Raw genomic sequence first — 16,161 nt, 5'->3', positions numbered from 1 at the left:
CCAGCAACATAAGGACTCACTGCTCACCCATGCTAAGACCCTCCTGGATTTACAGGACTCATATACCTCCACCTCAACAAGAGAAGAGTCCCTCACAGAGCAAAAGACTTCAGCTGGAGGGGAAAACTAAAGTAGATCAGATAGTCTCATAGCCACACAACACATTTAAGGAAGAGCCTTTCTCTAGAAATTGTCCCAAAGTGTGTGACACCTTATGAAACAGTTGGGGGGGATATTAAACAATATGTGGCTACATGATATATAATCTTAAGTCTTAAATAATTTAATAAAAACATTGCTTACAGTAGAAACTGCACCAAATTATGCTATTTTAATACCATGATCAAGTTCACTGATTCACTGCAAACACTCCAAAGTACTTTTAACTTACCAGAAAACATGCAAATATATGACTGTTCTTCTGAGGTCTTACATTTGCTGAACAGGCAAACACTTCATTACTTTGAAGCAAGAAAGTAATGCCCAATTCCATCTCCTGTTAGCAAAAAACCCCATAAGATAACTTACCTGAAGCACGTGAGAACAAAAGCTGGCTGCTTCTGCTGTTAACAAACACTCATTTTGTATGAGATGAGAAAGAAAATACTTTCATCAGAAAAACAAGTTATCCTCCACTAGAACAGCTCCATTCTTCCTAGAGCGTCCCCTCAATTCTCTGAAAATGCAAAAATAAATGAAAACATAACCATTTTTTAAAGAATAAGATTATCAGATTTTGAACTAATAGTGAAACGCAGTATTGTAGATATGTTAAGGGTACAGTGTTTCCCAAGCCTATATGATAAAATTCCTCAATGTCTTAAAAGATTGACTGAGGCTCTGAAAAGTCAATATTTAATAATACATGTCAAGTCTGACTTTCAGATGCCCAAGTGATCATTTAAAAAAAAAAGAAAAATCAATATTTAACACAGGACAGGTACAGCTGTTCTTCACTTCATTATTGCTAGAAAGATGGGTAAATTCACATGACGACTGCTAAACAGCACACACACATTGCTTAAGTATTATCAAAATTTGCAGACCTACGTAAGAGGAACACGTTTGTGAAAGTTTTTATGGTCCACATTCTTGTTTTTGAAAGAAGAATAGATAGCTTTCATATATCCTAACATTTAAACATTTCTTCATCTCCTAGAGAAAGTTTGGATTTTCAAAGAAGGTTTAAGGAAATTGTTGTCCCCTAATGTCGTCTATGATATTAAGGTGTTTACTGTAGTACTGTCTCTTTTGAAAGCTCACCCTAAATTAAAAAGAAAATGTAAAAGGCATAGACATAGACATATTAATCATTAGTATTCTCTCTTGCACCATGCTTCCACCCTCCTTTTTTTTTCCCACAGTACTTAAATACCCAAGCCAAACAAAAGCACCCTGATCATACAGAACTTCATAGGAGAGTCAGCTTAAAAACAAACAAAATAAAAACAAACAAACAAACAAAAAGCATGATTTGGGCACCCCAGTTTCTTTTTCAGCAATGAGGTTTAAAGACCTCGATGCTTCTGATGTCAGAATAATAGTATTTCTTTTCTAATGCTATTTTCTTAAAATAAATGATACTATTACTTATACAACATGCAACCAGTATCAGAATACTAGTTATGGAAAACATAGCAGCAATATATTCAAAGCTTCATATTGGTGCTGTTACATGTTTTCCTAGGTTTTTGGCACTCCTTTTATAAGCACTTTTCAACTTGTACTTGAATTGTTCTGGCCCTTAAAACTTTTCCTCAAATTGCTGAATAGGATTTTAGAACAAACAGTTGGGACTGCAGTAGAGAAAGGAAAAAAAAAAAAAAAAAAAACAAACCATGTTTTGTATATGTCTTGTGTTGTTCTCTGCCTTCCATGATTATAGAGATAACAGGATTTCCAAAACTGGGATTCAAAACTGCACATTTCCTCCAGTTCAAAATCAGGAAGTGCATTTACCTGTGAGAATTGGAGGAAGTTACAAACATATATTCAGCACTAGTTTGTAAAGTAAAATATTGACAGAGACACTGTTGTTGTTGTTATGATTATTATTATTATTATTATTATTTTAAAAAGATTACCAGAAGCACTTGGCACCAGAAACTAACGGGTAAAGACAGCTAAGCCTCATCTTTCTGGTATGTCTGTACCACAACAGGAGCCCTGGTAAGGCAACAGGCTTAGAGTGCTACCTAGCAATTTCACAGCCCGATGCCAAAGATTTTTGCAAGGAAGAAGCGTCAGCTGCGTGAAAACAACTCCTGTGAATCTGTCTGGTTTCTGCGGCACCATCAGTAGAGTAGCAGTGACTCTAGATTCAGATCTGTTTCTTCTAAACTTTACAGGGATCACAGAGAAGGAGCTGTCCCAGTGCATTTATGCCACTTAACTCCCAAGAGTTTGCACAGTGGTTTGATCTGCTATGACAGAGGGGACTGGAAAACAGCTAATTCTGACACAAGTGATGACAGCAAACCTTCCCCCCCCTCCTTCAGAAGGAGAGAAGTACAACCAAATAAGGACTAAAAGCTGGATCCTAGGACCTGTTGCCACTAAATGGTCATTTCGACGAGGCTGTTTTGCACTGGTATCCAAGTTGCTGCTGCTGTTTGTGCAGCGATCAGTGGTAGCCATGCAAAAAGCCACGTACAAAACACTTCTGACCTCTGGAATCTTACAGTTCGGTTGGGACACAAAGGCTTTAACAGACGAAAAAAGGTACAAACTAGAAGCTGAAAATGACAGCGTAAGTCCCAGTTTTATCTTCAGTGTTTACCCCCCAAAAACAGCTTGGCTGAAATTCCATTTAGCACAGAAATAGCTAATAGCTGAATAATTCCCTAGGGTGCACACACTCCAATAGTTTTAATATCAGCACAATAAAATTGAATTTTAATTTACTTTGACGTTACAGTTATTCTGAGTGTTATTCTGCTTTCAACTATATTGTAAATAACATTTTCTTTCCTATTACCTATAAATTGACAGTGTTATTGAAGAGAAGAAACACAGATTAGACTTGGAGTGTGAATATATCAGATACCGAGGGCTAACTAACATTCTGAAAAGTGTGTTTGTTCCACATAGCACTCCAAAAGCTGTATACTTGTATTTGACCTATTATCTCTATAGACTTCTTCACAGTTTTTTTACACTTTTTATATACTTCATTGCTTTTGAAAGTGATTTTTAAAATTAGTACTTTTTCAAAAATCAAAAGCAAAGGAAAAAACCTTTAAATCATTTTTAAGGTTGCATATTTGCAGAGGTCTGAGTAGCTTTGAACAAAAATACTGATTATCAGCTTTCAAGATGGAGCCAACCGAGCCCTTGCAAACAAATCTGCTCGCGTGGCAACCTACGGCCATCCAGAACTTGTTAAAATATAAGTCTGAAGGTTTTTGTTTTCTTCTGAACATACAGTATATTCCATTTTCTCCTTTGTGGAGGAAGAATCAAAACACACACACACAAACACAGACATATAGATATATATACACATTTGTGCCAGTCCTGGACTACAGCCAGCAACTGTTCTGTCTAATCTATAGGAGGAACAGATTAAGACTGGCTTGACAGTACATAATCAAGACTTGGGTTTAACATATTTCAGGCTTTCTTGAGTGGGAAAGAGAGAGCATTGAACCCGCTTCTCTAGAAGCTCGTGGTTCTAGAAGTAAGATGCAATACCCCAATCAAAACTGTAGTCCCCAAACACATGGCCTAACCTTATTTTTATTTCTGCTCAGCTTCCTCTCCATACACAGGGGAGGACATCTCTTTCTTGACTCTGTCTTTTAAAATTAACAGTAAGAGTGAATACCTATCTTGAACATCTTTTAATGAATTTAGTACACTAACAGCACAACTCTTCTCTCAGCTGGGGTTTCAAGAATATATTCTAACACAAACCAGAAGGTGATGACGAGACTACACATCTCCAAGTTTTGTGTTCCTCCCTGCCTCAAGTGAGTATAAGGTCCACTTGCTGAAGGGCTGTATTTACTCAGGGATACCTGCTCATAAACCTCAACTGACAACACTCAGCTCTCCAAAATTGAAAGCACATTTCTGAGAAGCATATAATCAATCTTTCAGAGGAGGAATAGGGTAGAAATCTATTTTTCATACTTTTATAACCCCTCATTACAACATATCACATTAAGATTTTTATAGGCATGCGTCATTTCAGACCGTACAGGTTACAACTACATATTCCCACTGAACGTTTCCATTACAGCATAAACTTTGCTGAACAAACTACACAGAAGACTTACAAGCCTTGCTGGACTATGTTAGTTTTAACACATAGGACAGTGAATCAGTTCAGAAATCTCCCAGTATAATCTAGGAAGAGCTTACAACAGCAAAACCAAAGACTATAATGACAAAAACCTATTTACTGCACTTTCATTCTGCAAAAAGGTATGCATATAGCTGGTAATAAAGTAAGGGCAGATAAAGGTCCTTTTTTTGGAGTTTATAAAAAAAAAAAAATATTGCTGTTTTTATTTTACATCTCCCACTGTTGTAGGTACTCCATTAAGAAAAATGCAGTATCAGTCTGGCATTCCATGGCTACAGGTTGCTCACTCCAGGCTGAACCCAGCAAATTTGCACAAAAAGAACAAAGATCCATGTGATAAAAGAACTGAATGTTATTACCACATCCACTAAGTCCATTCTTGACTTTCTGCAAACTGTGTCTCTGAATATTTTGTAATGATGTGACATGCAACTGAAGATTTACTGCTACTTTTCAGAAAAGCATTTGGAAGCGGAACTATAGAAAAAGCTCAGCACCAGAAGCATGACATATTTCCTTCTATTCAGTGCCAGGATTTTGGTAGAGCAGACTAGCAGCTGAGGACTACTGTCAGCAATCGAGCTTTCCATTTGCAAAGTGACAGAAGTCCACCATCACCAGGCTAATACCCATATGACGCACTGCCAGCAGTCCACAGTGTGACACAGCTGGGACAATAAGGCTGAGCTCTGTGTAGCAGGTAGAATATCATCTTTGGTCAAGAAAGCAGGAAGGAAAGCAGCAAGCACACAGCAGCTGCTGCATTCATGAAATCCATCCAACAGCAGCTCTTTAGTATGGACACCACAAATGGCCTAGTGCTGGCCTCAGTTCTCTAGGTCTTGCAGAGTGCTATAACTTACAAGCAGTGGAAAAGTATTACAGCAAGAAAGAAAAATACAACGGGTCTTGAGAGCTGGGGATTTAAACTTCTTGGTGATATATGAAAATGGAATATCAGAGAGATTTTGTGCTGTAAATCTGGCTTCTATCTAATAGGGAAAGTTTGAGTAAATAAACATGTATCTTCTTTTTTGCCTATATGACTTCATATACTGTTAGGTTGATATGGGTAGAAAAAAAATTTCAGAAGTCCTAAAGCACACTGGGCAAGGAAAAATACTTGCAGGAAAGCTCTTGTAGATATGCTACAGCAGACCCAGATTCCATCCATTTTTACGATTTTGATCATGAGCATATCTAAACATCTCTGGTTATCTCTGACATTTTCAGATAGTGCTATTTTGGCCTTGCACGCATGGGACTGAGTGACGCAGAGGAGCAAACGTTGAGCACCACTTAAATTCGTCAGAAATGAAAAAGTCACCAACAGTCCTGGTCCAAAAGTTGTAAAAGACTAATCGTACCTTCCAATATGTGCAGCAAATAATATTATGCTGCTTTGTAGTTTTTTCCCTCACTACAACTTTGGCCAGCCACGTACTCCGTAATGTACATCTGAGGGTTTTGTGTAGGAGGCACTCCTTACCACCTGCAGGATGAAGAAGCATTGTAATATTGCCGTTAGAAAGGCAAACACAAAGGCGAGACAGAGTCAAAGAAGAGAAGAATATCTCTCTGGGGAGAGTTTTCTCTCTTCCTTCAGCCTCCTGGTACAATGTCAGCTAGTTTCGTGAGTGGTAAGTGACGCAGAGGGTAGGGCAGGAAGCTACTTGGGCACGCACCCAGCCCAGCGTTACACGCTGAGAACTAACTTGCACTCGTGCACTCGCTGCCAGAGCGCCACCATCCTCTCCTGCACCCTGGTCATGGCAGAGTGCGGCCCCAGACGTTTTCCCTGCCCTCCCTCACCCCAAGGAACGACCTGACCTTTGCCTGCCCTCCGCTTGCCAGCCTTGCAAGTGGAACCAATAGCCGGCTGCAAATTAGACCAGTACATGCTGACATACCACTCTGGAGAGCCCGTTTAAAAGGTTAATAACTTTTTTAACCCAATTAGAGACCCTAATTAGCTAAAGTAATCTTTGGTCTGCCTACTAAATCTCAAACTAGATGAACACAATAAAGATTAATGTCTTCTTTGTTTTTTCGTAGGCACCAAATAGGATGCTGGAGACTGCCGATCACTTCTGTTTTCAGATAGGCACCACGATGATGCCTTCTTCGGAGCAAGTTCAAATACAGCAGAAAAGCTCAAGCCACAGACCTTGTGTACCAGTGTCACAACTGAAGTATCATGATGCCGATACTTCAATCCCGGCAAGCAGGTAGGCAACACTGCCATACACACTACCATAGAAACAAAACTGCCAATTTTGGAGTAGCTAACATGACACATTTGGTCAAAATTATCTGATTTGCTAGGAATGGTAGCAGTTGAAACTACAGTGCCCAAAATTATAGACAGCAATTTTATTTCTTCACTCAAGTACCTCTAGGGAATTTTTCCTTTGTGACTTAGACCAAACTCGTATCATCTTGTTTTCACTGTTGCTTCTTCACGTGCGTGCATTTCCAAACAGGCAAGAAACCTGTTAGTTAGTTACTAACCCACTAACTAGTTAGTAGGTGACCAGCTCTAGGCATTCAACTGAAACCCCGTTCCATCATTTCATAAACTATTCTTTCTCTTCCCTGCTATGCATCAATAACAGCCATAAAAAACCCCAAACCAAATCAAAACAAAAAAAACCCTAATTTCCTAGAAACTTTAAAAAATAAAAATAAAATAATAATAATTTTTAAAAAAATCTCCAACAAAAGCTCCCGAAAACTTCTGGAGTATAGCTATCCTGAGTCTGTCATTAGCACACAACTTCAAGATAGAAAGATTAAATTCAAAACACGTCAGATTATTTTTAAACACCTTCTAATACGCTATCCTCAATTCTCTTGTTCACAGGCACCCCAGGGTCTCCGAAAGGCCCACCGGTTTCCTAGGAATGCTTCCTGGGAGCTGGTACATCCTGCCAGAGCTGTGGGATTGGTACCAATCAAAAAGCGAATTTCAGAGCAAAAGGACCAGTCGCTACAAACGTTGCACGCACTACCACTCGCTGGCCATTTTATAGCCGGAAAGCTGCTCAGCATGAACGGCACCACTAACTACAGCCACGAGAACAAACTACTGAAAGAAACTACCCTAACAAAATACCGAATCACTTTGGGCTTTCTCCGGTAAAAGCTACACCTTATTTCCAGCCCAAGGAAAGAAAGAAAGCGTTCTGATTCACACGAAGACCTCAGCAAAAAAGTGTAAAATTATTTTCCCTTGCTGCAGCCAGCTGCGGGTACGAAGCATCGTGAGAAAAAACCCCAACATCCGCGGGACCTCCGCGCAGACAGGGCAAAGCGTAGCGTTAACTGCCAAAAAAGTCAAACGTATTTTAAGACACCCCTAGCTTTTGAACGACCCGAGCAGCTCCGGTGTTCCTCCAGGAACAAAGCATGGGGAAGGTCTGCCCAAAAATCTCCCTTTACGAAGCCCGAAGAGCTGCGCGGCTGCCGCCGGTCACTCACTCCTCTGGCCTGCCGAGGCTCGGAGCGAAGAGGAAACGAGAGCCACGGGCAACGGCCCGCAGCGCCCCTCGGGGCCCGCCGCCCCCCGCCGGGGCCCGCCGCCCCCCGCCGGGCCCCGCCGCCCCGTGGCGGCGGCGGCGGCGGCGGCTCAGTGGCGGCCGCTGCCCGCCAGGGGTCGCCCCAGCTCCGCAGACGGACATGGCGGCCAGGGCGGGGCGGGGGCACCGCTCGCTCCCCCCCCCTCCCCGTGTCACCAAACCCCGCCGCGGTCAGGCGGTGGGAACCGCAGCCGCCCCCCGGCTACGCGGCTCCAGGGCAGCCCGCGCCTTTCCGTGACAAGAGCAAGCTCGTCACCGCGTCCTACGGGCGATGGCGGGGTGGCGGAGAATCAAGCCCCGAGGGAAAGTGGCCTCAACGCGCGGGAATTGCCATCTCCTGCCCGGCTGGGCCCGGAAAGCCCCTGCCCAGGGGCAGAGAGCAGCCCGGGGCCTTACAGAACTTACGGCCCTGAGCACAAGCAACGGCCGCCGGCTGTGGCTCTGCAGTTTCTCATCACCCAAAGCCAGACTTCGGCGATTTCAGTAAATCTACAGACAGAAGAAGTTGAAAACATTTCAGAATCCTTTTCCCCTGGAGATTAAAACCCCACAGCCTTCCCAGATAAGCAGCTGTCTCCACCGCTGCGGAAAGCGTTCACGTTTTTAACGGGAGCGTGGGCGGCGATTTGCTTCAGGCCTTAGCAGACCCTAGTCCCTCAGGCGATACATCATCAGAGACTCTGAAAGGATCACTTACAGCGTTAGGCTCTCTAGAAAACGCCGAAAGTATGACGGGCATAAAAACAAACCGACCCCAGACCAGACGAAACCCACAGGCACTCTAAAATCTGCAATATAAAAGCTCTGTCAGTAATACATATCTTCTATATACACTTAAAGAAGAAAGGCTGTCCCAATTAACACATTCTTTTTAAATGATTTCCTACGTAGGTCCACCGAAAAGCACAACAGGAAAGTTAAATAATAAAAATTATGTATAGACTGTCACTGAGCACTCCAGTGAAAACTTCCAGATTCCTAGTTGAGGGAGATGGGCCATTTAAGATAAGAAACAGAAACTTTTAAAATATTTTAATACAGTAGGTAACAGCTTGGTCAAAACTGAATAGGAAACTCCAAGTACGTTAACTGTATTTCTCATCGTTAGACTGTCACCATGTAAGATTTTTTCAGCAAGCAAAGGTTTCAGTTTTAGCATATATGTGGTCATCTGCACTCCGTCTGATATCATTTTAACTGGAGGGTTTATCTTTCCCTGGTGTAGGAGGCCTACTACTAATGCTGAAATTTGTAACTTGGGCACTCAACACGTAGAAACAGCTTCCCGTATGCAACCTGATCATCTCCTACACAACCCTGCTGCACATGCTGTCGGGACATTTGCTATTACCCTGGAGAACCACGAAAACTCTTTCATGACAGCACACTCTGCTGCTGTCAAAGAAAGTCTAGTGTCAAGTCTAACTGCATCAAGTGGTACGGGGAGCTCCACCATTACCTACGGGGAGAGACCGCAGATCACCAGAGGAGCTATCCCATTACAGTCTCATGGCTCTTAACGCTGCCCGAGATGGCTGTAAGACCGAAAGTTTATGTTTTATTCCAAAGACGTTCTTGTGGTGCCATGACATACAGGCTTCTTGTTACTGGGACCTACTTTCCAGGAGAAGCAGTCAGGTCCTGAAAGACCTCTTCATCAGTGAGCTGAAATACAAGCAATAACCGATGAAATTTGGAAACACTGTAAAGTTTGAGGCAAGGATATAGGTTGCCATGAGTCAGTCAGTTACATCGTAGCTGAGACTACTCAGCGAGCTGGATTCAGTCCAGTGCTTCACCATTCGGGAAGCAAGAACATCGCTTCACTTACCCAACAGGGCTAGTACCCTAGAAAGGAGAGGCTCAGAAGGGACTTGAAGTAAAAATGAGCTTGCAGGTGCAACGCTAAACAGGAGAGCGGCAAAGCAGGCACTCAGCCAACGAAGCAGGCTGCTGGTGGACAGACTTGTCGGCTCCGCACCCACTCTGCTGATGCATGAGCCTGGAGTCGCAGTTCTGCCGATGACAAGGGGAAGGAGGGGAACAGCCAGTGTGGAGAGTGACTTCTGTGGAAAAGAGGGGGCTCCTCCCAACTGTTGCCATCCTTCCCACTTCCAGAAACAGCATGCCTGGCTCCCTAGGGCTCCTGCCCAAAATGCACCCATTTCTTCTCCTTCTTCTACAGCAGAAGGGAGCCCTGCTGCCTACGCTGCTGAGAAGTGTTGAATCTCCTCTGGTCAAAGAGCCTGCAGTTGATCAAATGCAAGATGAGGGAACGCAGCAGCCTTCACTCTCCTGCTCTGCAGAAATACTGATGGAATATCTCTGTCCACTCACACCTGAGCGTTTCTGTAGCCGATAACACCTCTCATTTCTTTTCTGCTCTCTGCTGGGATTAAACTCCACAGTACTTTCACTCTGGAAAGAGCTGTTACACTACAGTATTTAGAAACCCTCAACATTTACTCATAGTTCAGCACTTCCCTTTAGACTTTCTTTGTACAGCACCCTTTTATAAAGGACTTGAAAACAGCATTTATAACCACTAGCACACCACTTAAAACTAAATCATACAATCTTAAAAGCAGAAATAATACAAGACAGGTTTGTTTAAAACTGGCTATATTACTAGCCTCTCTTCCTCTCTTAGCCAGAGCTTACCAGTATTTGGTAGCTAGCTTAGACCTCTTGTAACCCTTTTCGCCAAACAAATTTTTTCCTTAAAAGAACATCATAGTCTGCCCCGAGCCCACTACTTAGTTTCAAAAGTGCATTAGTTGGGAGCAGTGGGAAATTAGACAAGTAATAGGACAGAAAGAACTGAGGATAACTGTGAAGTTTCATAACTTCACTGAGCTTCTGATAGAAAATAGCCATCCAAACTCATTATACTTTCTTGCTTATCACCAAGAATTGACATTATGCATTTACAAAACAAGCAAACCTACATAAAGCAAAAAAAACCACAAAACCACTACAAAGCAGATAAAAAATCCATCATAAACACTTTGAGTCAGTATTTTTAGCTGTATGCCTACTGCAGGAACAAAGACAAGAGAACAAAACACACTATCCATACAAGTGCCCTCCCTAAGGGATTATGGCCAGTTTTAACACTTGCCAGATTTTACCTAGTGGCTTCTACTTTCTTAGAAAAAATACTCAGTTTTCCTAATTTTGTGGGGCACTGTGTCAAGGGAGAAATTATTTTACTTTGTTACTAATTAGAAAACATCATTAAGGCTCTTCTGTCAACTACAACCAGCAGGTAATTAACTCCACCACTTTCCATTTCAGTAAAACAAGTTCATAGAGCACAAAGAACTACAAATCTTAAGTCCAGATAACACACAGATGTCACTGTCTTCAATGGAAAATACAAGAATGATGGCAAACAAAATCAGTACTGTTTTACTTGCCCAGCGCAAAGCATTTCAGTAACAGGATTAAACTGGACTAAGAAAAAAGGGGAGGGGGAGTCAATTCTTAAAAACACAGCAGTATAAATCTTTATATGCAAAGTATATTGAGGACTCCATCCCACAGATGGAGAAGTGAGAAAACATCTGTTCAAGCACCTTGCAACAACCACATAACTAAAATCACCATCAGCTGAGAGCGGAACAAGTGTCTGTGCCAAATACAATGACAGGTCTTAATCTCATGTTCAAACACATTGGAACAAATTTTCCTTCAGAAATTCAAAGGAAAATTGTACATATTCCAAAACAGAATGTACTTGTTCAAAACAGACTGTAAGCATGGAAGGGAGAAGATACATCTTTTGAGCATCCCAACTCAACTTGGACTTCTCAGAACAGTATTATCTCCCTCAAGGAATGGGGGTTTTGTTCTTTGATTGGAGGGGGGTGGGAGGGGTGGGGTGTATTTTGGTTGGGTTTTTTGTTGTTTGGTGGGGTTTTTTTAAAGAATCTGCTTCATGAGATGCAAAACTTAAAGAATCTTTCCAAACAAAATAGCTTCATAAGCAGATTACAAGAACGTATTACCTTGAACTGTTAAAAGTTACACAAGATATTCAGTTCCATAGATCAAGGTTTCTCTCAAAAGCCTAACACTCCAACCTCTTCCCTAAGAAAGTATAAGGTTTTCTTCAAACTGCATTACTTAACACTGACTTCTTTTGCTTAAAACTTACTTGAAAAAACTGGTTTTTTCCTAATCCATATAAAAGTTTACTATGTTTACGGAGTAATTCCCTCTGCCTTATGATTCTGTATTATCTGTAATAAAAAAAAGCAACCCCTCCCCAAACTCCCACAGGTTTTCCAAGCCCTAAGTCCACAGTTTAATTGAAAGTTTCACTATTACAGTACAAGGTCACAGACAAAATCCAAGTTTTGTTTCTTGAAGGAAATCTATAGGAATTATTGCTCTCTCCCGGTTTCCTGCATGTCCGTGAAATACAAATGGGTTCAGAGAACTTTAACACAGATAATGAAGATACAGCCCCACAAAGTGATAGGAAATACCTAGATACAGAACACAGATATGGGTAGGGACTGCACAGATACCAACTTAAGCCAGCACAGCAAGACATAGCTGCTTTTTGCCAAAATTTATGTTTGACTGCAGTTTTAATAATTCAAGACAAAGTATGAGGATCAGGGTAAACTGAAGATTATTCAACATCAGGAACAGTCTCTACAGCCTTCATAAAACCTGGATAGATAGCGCTGAGATACAGTGCACGAGACACCCCTCACGCTTCTGAAGTGCCCAGTTCAGAGAGTGCTCGGTTAAAGCAGTCTCCAACAAATTATTTACTTTTTTTTTTTTAAACACGCCAAGAGACTATACAGAAAAAGTCTGCAGCTTGAGCTTACTACCCATAACTTTCCTATTTCAGGCTCTCAAATGCTGAGTTGCTAGACACCATGGGCATGGATGGTGTTATTTGACCCACAGATCCTGCAAAGGCATACACACCAGAGCAGTTCCAAGAAAAGCACTCACGAGCTTGTAGAGGTGAAAATTGAAGCCCACAGTAATCAGATGGAAGCAGAATAATCCTGGTTCACTAGCTCTGCCTGGTTGTGAAGGCATGGTGGTTGATGGTGAAGCAAAAACTAAACAAACTAGAAAGCTTGCAAAGTGGATACTGAAGTGACTTAAATAGGGAACAACAGGGCAGGGGGGGAAATAACAAAAAATAGTGAATGAAAGAACAATGGGGCCCAAACCTTTATATGAGAGGTACTTCAATTAAGATACAAAGGGAGAGATGAAGGATGACCATATCCTTAACATTCATTATGAATCCATCCAGTGAATGCCATTCTGAAGCCTTCCTCACTCTACGTTTCTCAGCCTGAGAGAACGGGATTTGGTGTGATCCTAAGCACCAGAAAGCAAGTCAAGCTCTTCTTTCAAAGTGCTGCCTCAGGAAACTGTTTCTGACAAGCGTGAGTCTCTTCCCGCTACTTACAGTGAAGATCTGAAACTCATGGTGAAGAAAAGTTTGTAGCTAAGTCCAAGATTTTAAGGGCATGACAAAGTTGCAGCACGTATGTATACAGTAGCGATGGCTGGAGCTGTAAGAAATACAGCTGTCACCAAGTTTTGTGGCTGCTTTGTGGCTTTGCTCCCATAAGGATCAAAACTGAAATAGAAGAGCAGTAATGTTCTGCTGATGCAAACTCAACCAGGGGAATACCAATATCATTAGTTTGTCTACAAAGACACTCCTTAGGAATTTCAGTTAAAAGCTTACCCATCAAGCCCAGGATTTCAAAGGATCTTCAAGGACACAATATGTAAAGGAAAACTGGATACCAATCACATGAAAAATAATTCTGTTTCACTTGAAAGAATCACTCCCTTTTTGAATTCCACCTACTGCATTTTGCTAAAAGACCTCTTTGGAAAAGAGCTTTTTTTATATCTGTATTAATACCCTCTCCAGAAGCAAGTAATGGAAAGATGCAACCACCTCCCTCTCAATGCCATGACTAATACCCATTTTTCTTGCATTCTTCTAGACATAAAACCAGAATACATTTAAAAAAAATTAAGGTACATATTTATGTTGGAAAATGCTGCATAGATGCGGTGATTTATTATATACTTGAGTGGTTCATTTTTTTCATCAACATTCTTAACTTGTGCTTTCATAAAGCCTCCCACAGGCATTTGGACTCACTGGATTTTGAGGAAAGGAAATAGCACAAAATGAGTAACGTAAACAACCATTGTTTCACTTTATGGACCTTTGTGTTTGTTGGACAGTATCAGATTGTTCCCTGTGTGCTACTCTTAGTTGGGTACCTTTCTGGAGCTGCAGTCTTTACATGCATGCTTGAGCAGCCTAAAAATAATCTGAAAGATATTTAATACAGACATTACCAGGTTAGTTGTTTTTGGGTTTTTTAATGTCTGAACACGAAGCGTATTCTTTTGACTATGCTCATACTTCACATTTTCTAGAGCAAATCTGTTCATTGCATCAGTCATTCACTGCAGTTAAAGTACAGATTGTCCACAAAGCAATGGTGACTCAGTAATGAAGGTCTAAGTCTACCCCCTTGCTTATGGTGTCATTTCAACATCACCACATCCAAGAAGTACAAATTCACTCATCGATCCTCTTCGTTCGTTCAGATTAATTCTGCTGGTTCTCATGGACTTCTGCTCGGCTGGAACTAACAGATCTGTTACAGCAGCTTTAACTAGAAACAACAGGATATTAGATACTACCGAAATATCAGTTAAAAGTGCAGCAATATGATAGGTCAGCTAAAAAGACAACACATGGGGGGGCGGGGCAGGGGGAGGGCACATAACTGAAAGACTGCAGTGTCTTATGGGCCCTTCATGTTATGAAGCAACATCTGGAAAAAAACCCCTTGCATTTAATTGATGGCACAGGTGATTTAGTAAATGAATTTGGGTTAAATTCCCTTAATCTTTTTGTGCAATAAACTGAAAAAAAGCCTGATAAAAATCTCACAGTTCCCACACTGAAGAGAAATATCTACTTACTTTATTCAGTCACAGATTATTAGGTAGCCAAATGAACAGTATTGCTTTACTACCTTACAGTTACTTGTATAGGTTTTGCACTAAGTATCGTGAATCCAAGCTAGCAGCTACCTTACTGCAGTGAAAAGAGCAAGGGTTTTAGGACAAAAATAGTGCCTTAATGATTCAACTGAAGGTTTAAATTCATACGAGATATTTAAATATACTAGTATAGTAAAATACTTATCTATTTATTTCTGCTCTACTAGACAGACCTCAAGTCAACTCAAAAATTCAGGTCATTGCAAATTAATACATATTTAACTTCAGTACTATGAACTACAATGGCCTATTTTCATACTTTAAGAAACTGAAGAAAAACTGAAACAAAAAGAACAAATAATCTCATCTTTGCTTGCTTCCTTTTAATTTAAATATTTTAGATATTCTTCTCAAGTCAAATATTTTCTTCCTCTTTTTTACCTTAGAAAGAGTGCCTTTTCCCCTGTGTTTGTCATGGAAGATTACACATATGATGAGGGTAACTAGTTCCTGCCGGGTTAAAGGGGAGCTTTCCTTAAAAGTTTTCACAAACATTCGAATTCAAAACCTGTTAGCAACAAAGAAATAAAATTACTCTTTCACTTTTAATTGTTTTTACAGTTATTGAAAAAAGGCAAACAAAAAGTCTAATCTGTTCAAAACCTTGTTTAAAAATACACAGCGCTAAGTAGGCATATTCTCGAGTTTCCAAAGTGCAACAGATGTCAAATGTGAAATCTTTGAAAATGCATCTTCACCCTTTTCATAATGTGCATATCTTCTTCTTTGAGAGGTGATATTTCACACATCAATAGTTTCAGACCTAAAAAAAGGCTTCTGAGGAGTATTGCACTTGTAAGAGTTCAATATTATTTTTTAAAAAAATTTGATAAAATAAATGGATAGTTTGATAAAGTATGAAGCACTCAAATATTGAAAACAGAAGAGGAAAACACCCCTAAAAAGATTTTTAATTGAAGGCCACACTCTATCCACTGCATATTGTGATCCAGTATCTCTCTCAAAGGTGAACTACTTTCAAGACTGCTACATATCAAGACTGAACTCTGCCTCTTCTTGCATATGAGATGCCTACATTTATGCCTGCTACATTTCTAGGTGGTCTGAACTTAATCACTACTTCCCTCCCTCTGTGTTCTTTTATTAGTAGGTATTTGAATAATCACCACTTAAAAGCCTGTAATGAAAAGTTGAGTGCCGCTCCAATAAAAACATACAAACAAATATTCA

At 40.8% G+C, this 16,161-nt stretch overlaps 1 protein-coding gene across 4 annotated transcripts in view; it reads left to right on the top strand.

Annotated features, from left to right (window-relative positions):
- Positions 1-16,161, top strand: part of NRIP1 (nuclear receptor interacting protein 1) — an 895,475-nt gene that overhangs the window by 480,464 nt on the left and 398,850 nt on the right. The window lies entirely within an intron of this gene.

Source organism: Accipiter gentilis, chromosome 21 (genome assembly GCF_929443795.1).
Source record: "Accipiter gentilis chromosome 21, bAccGen1.1, whole genome shotgun sequence".
Classification (NCBI taxonomy): Eukaryota; Metazoa; Chordata; class Aves; order Accipitriformes; family Accipitridae; genus Astur; species Astur gentilis.
This window is presented reverse-complemented; position numbering and strand designations above follow the sequence as displayed.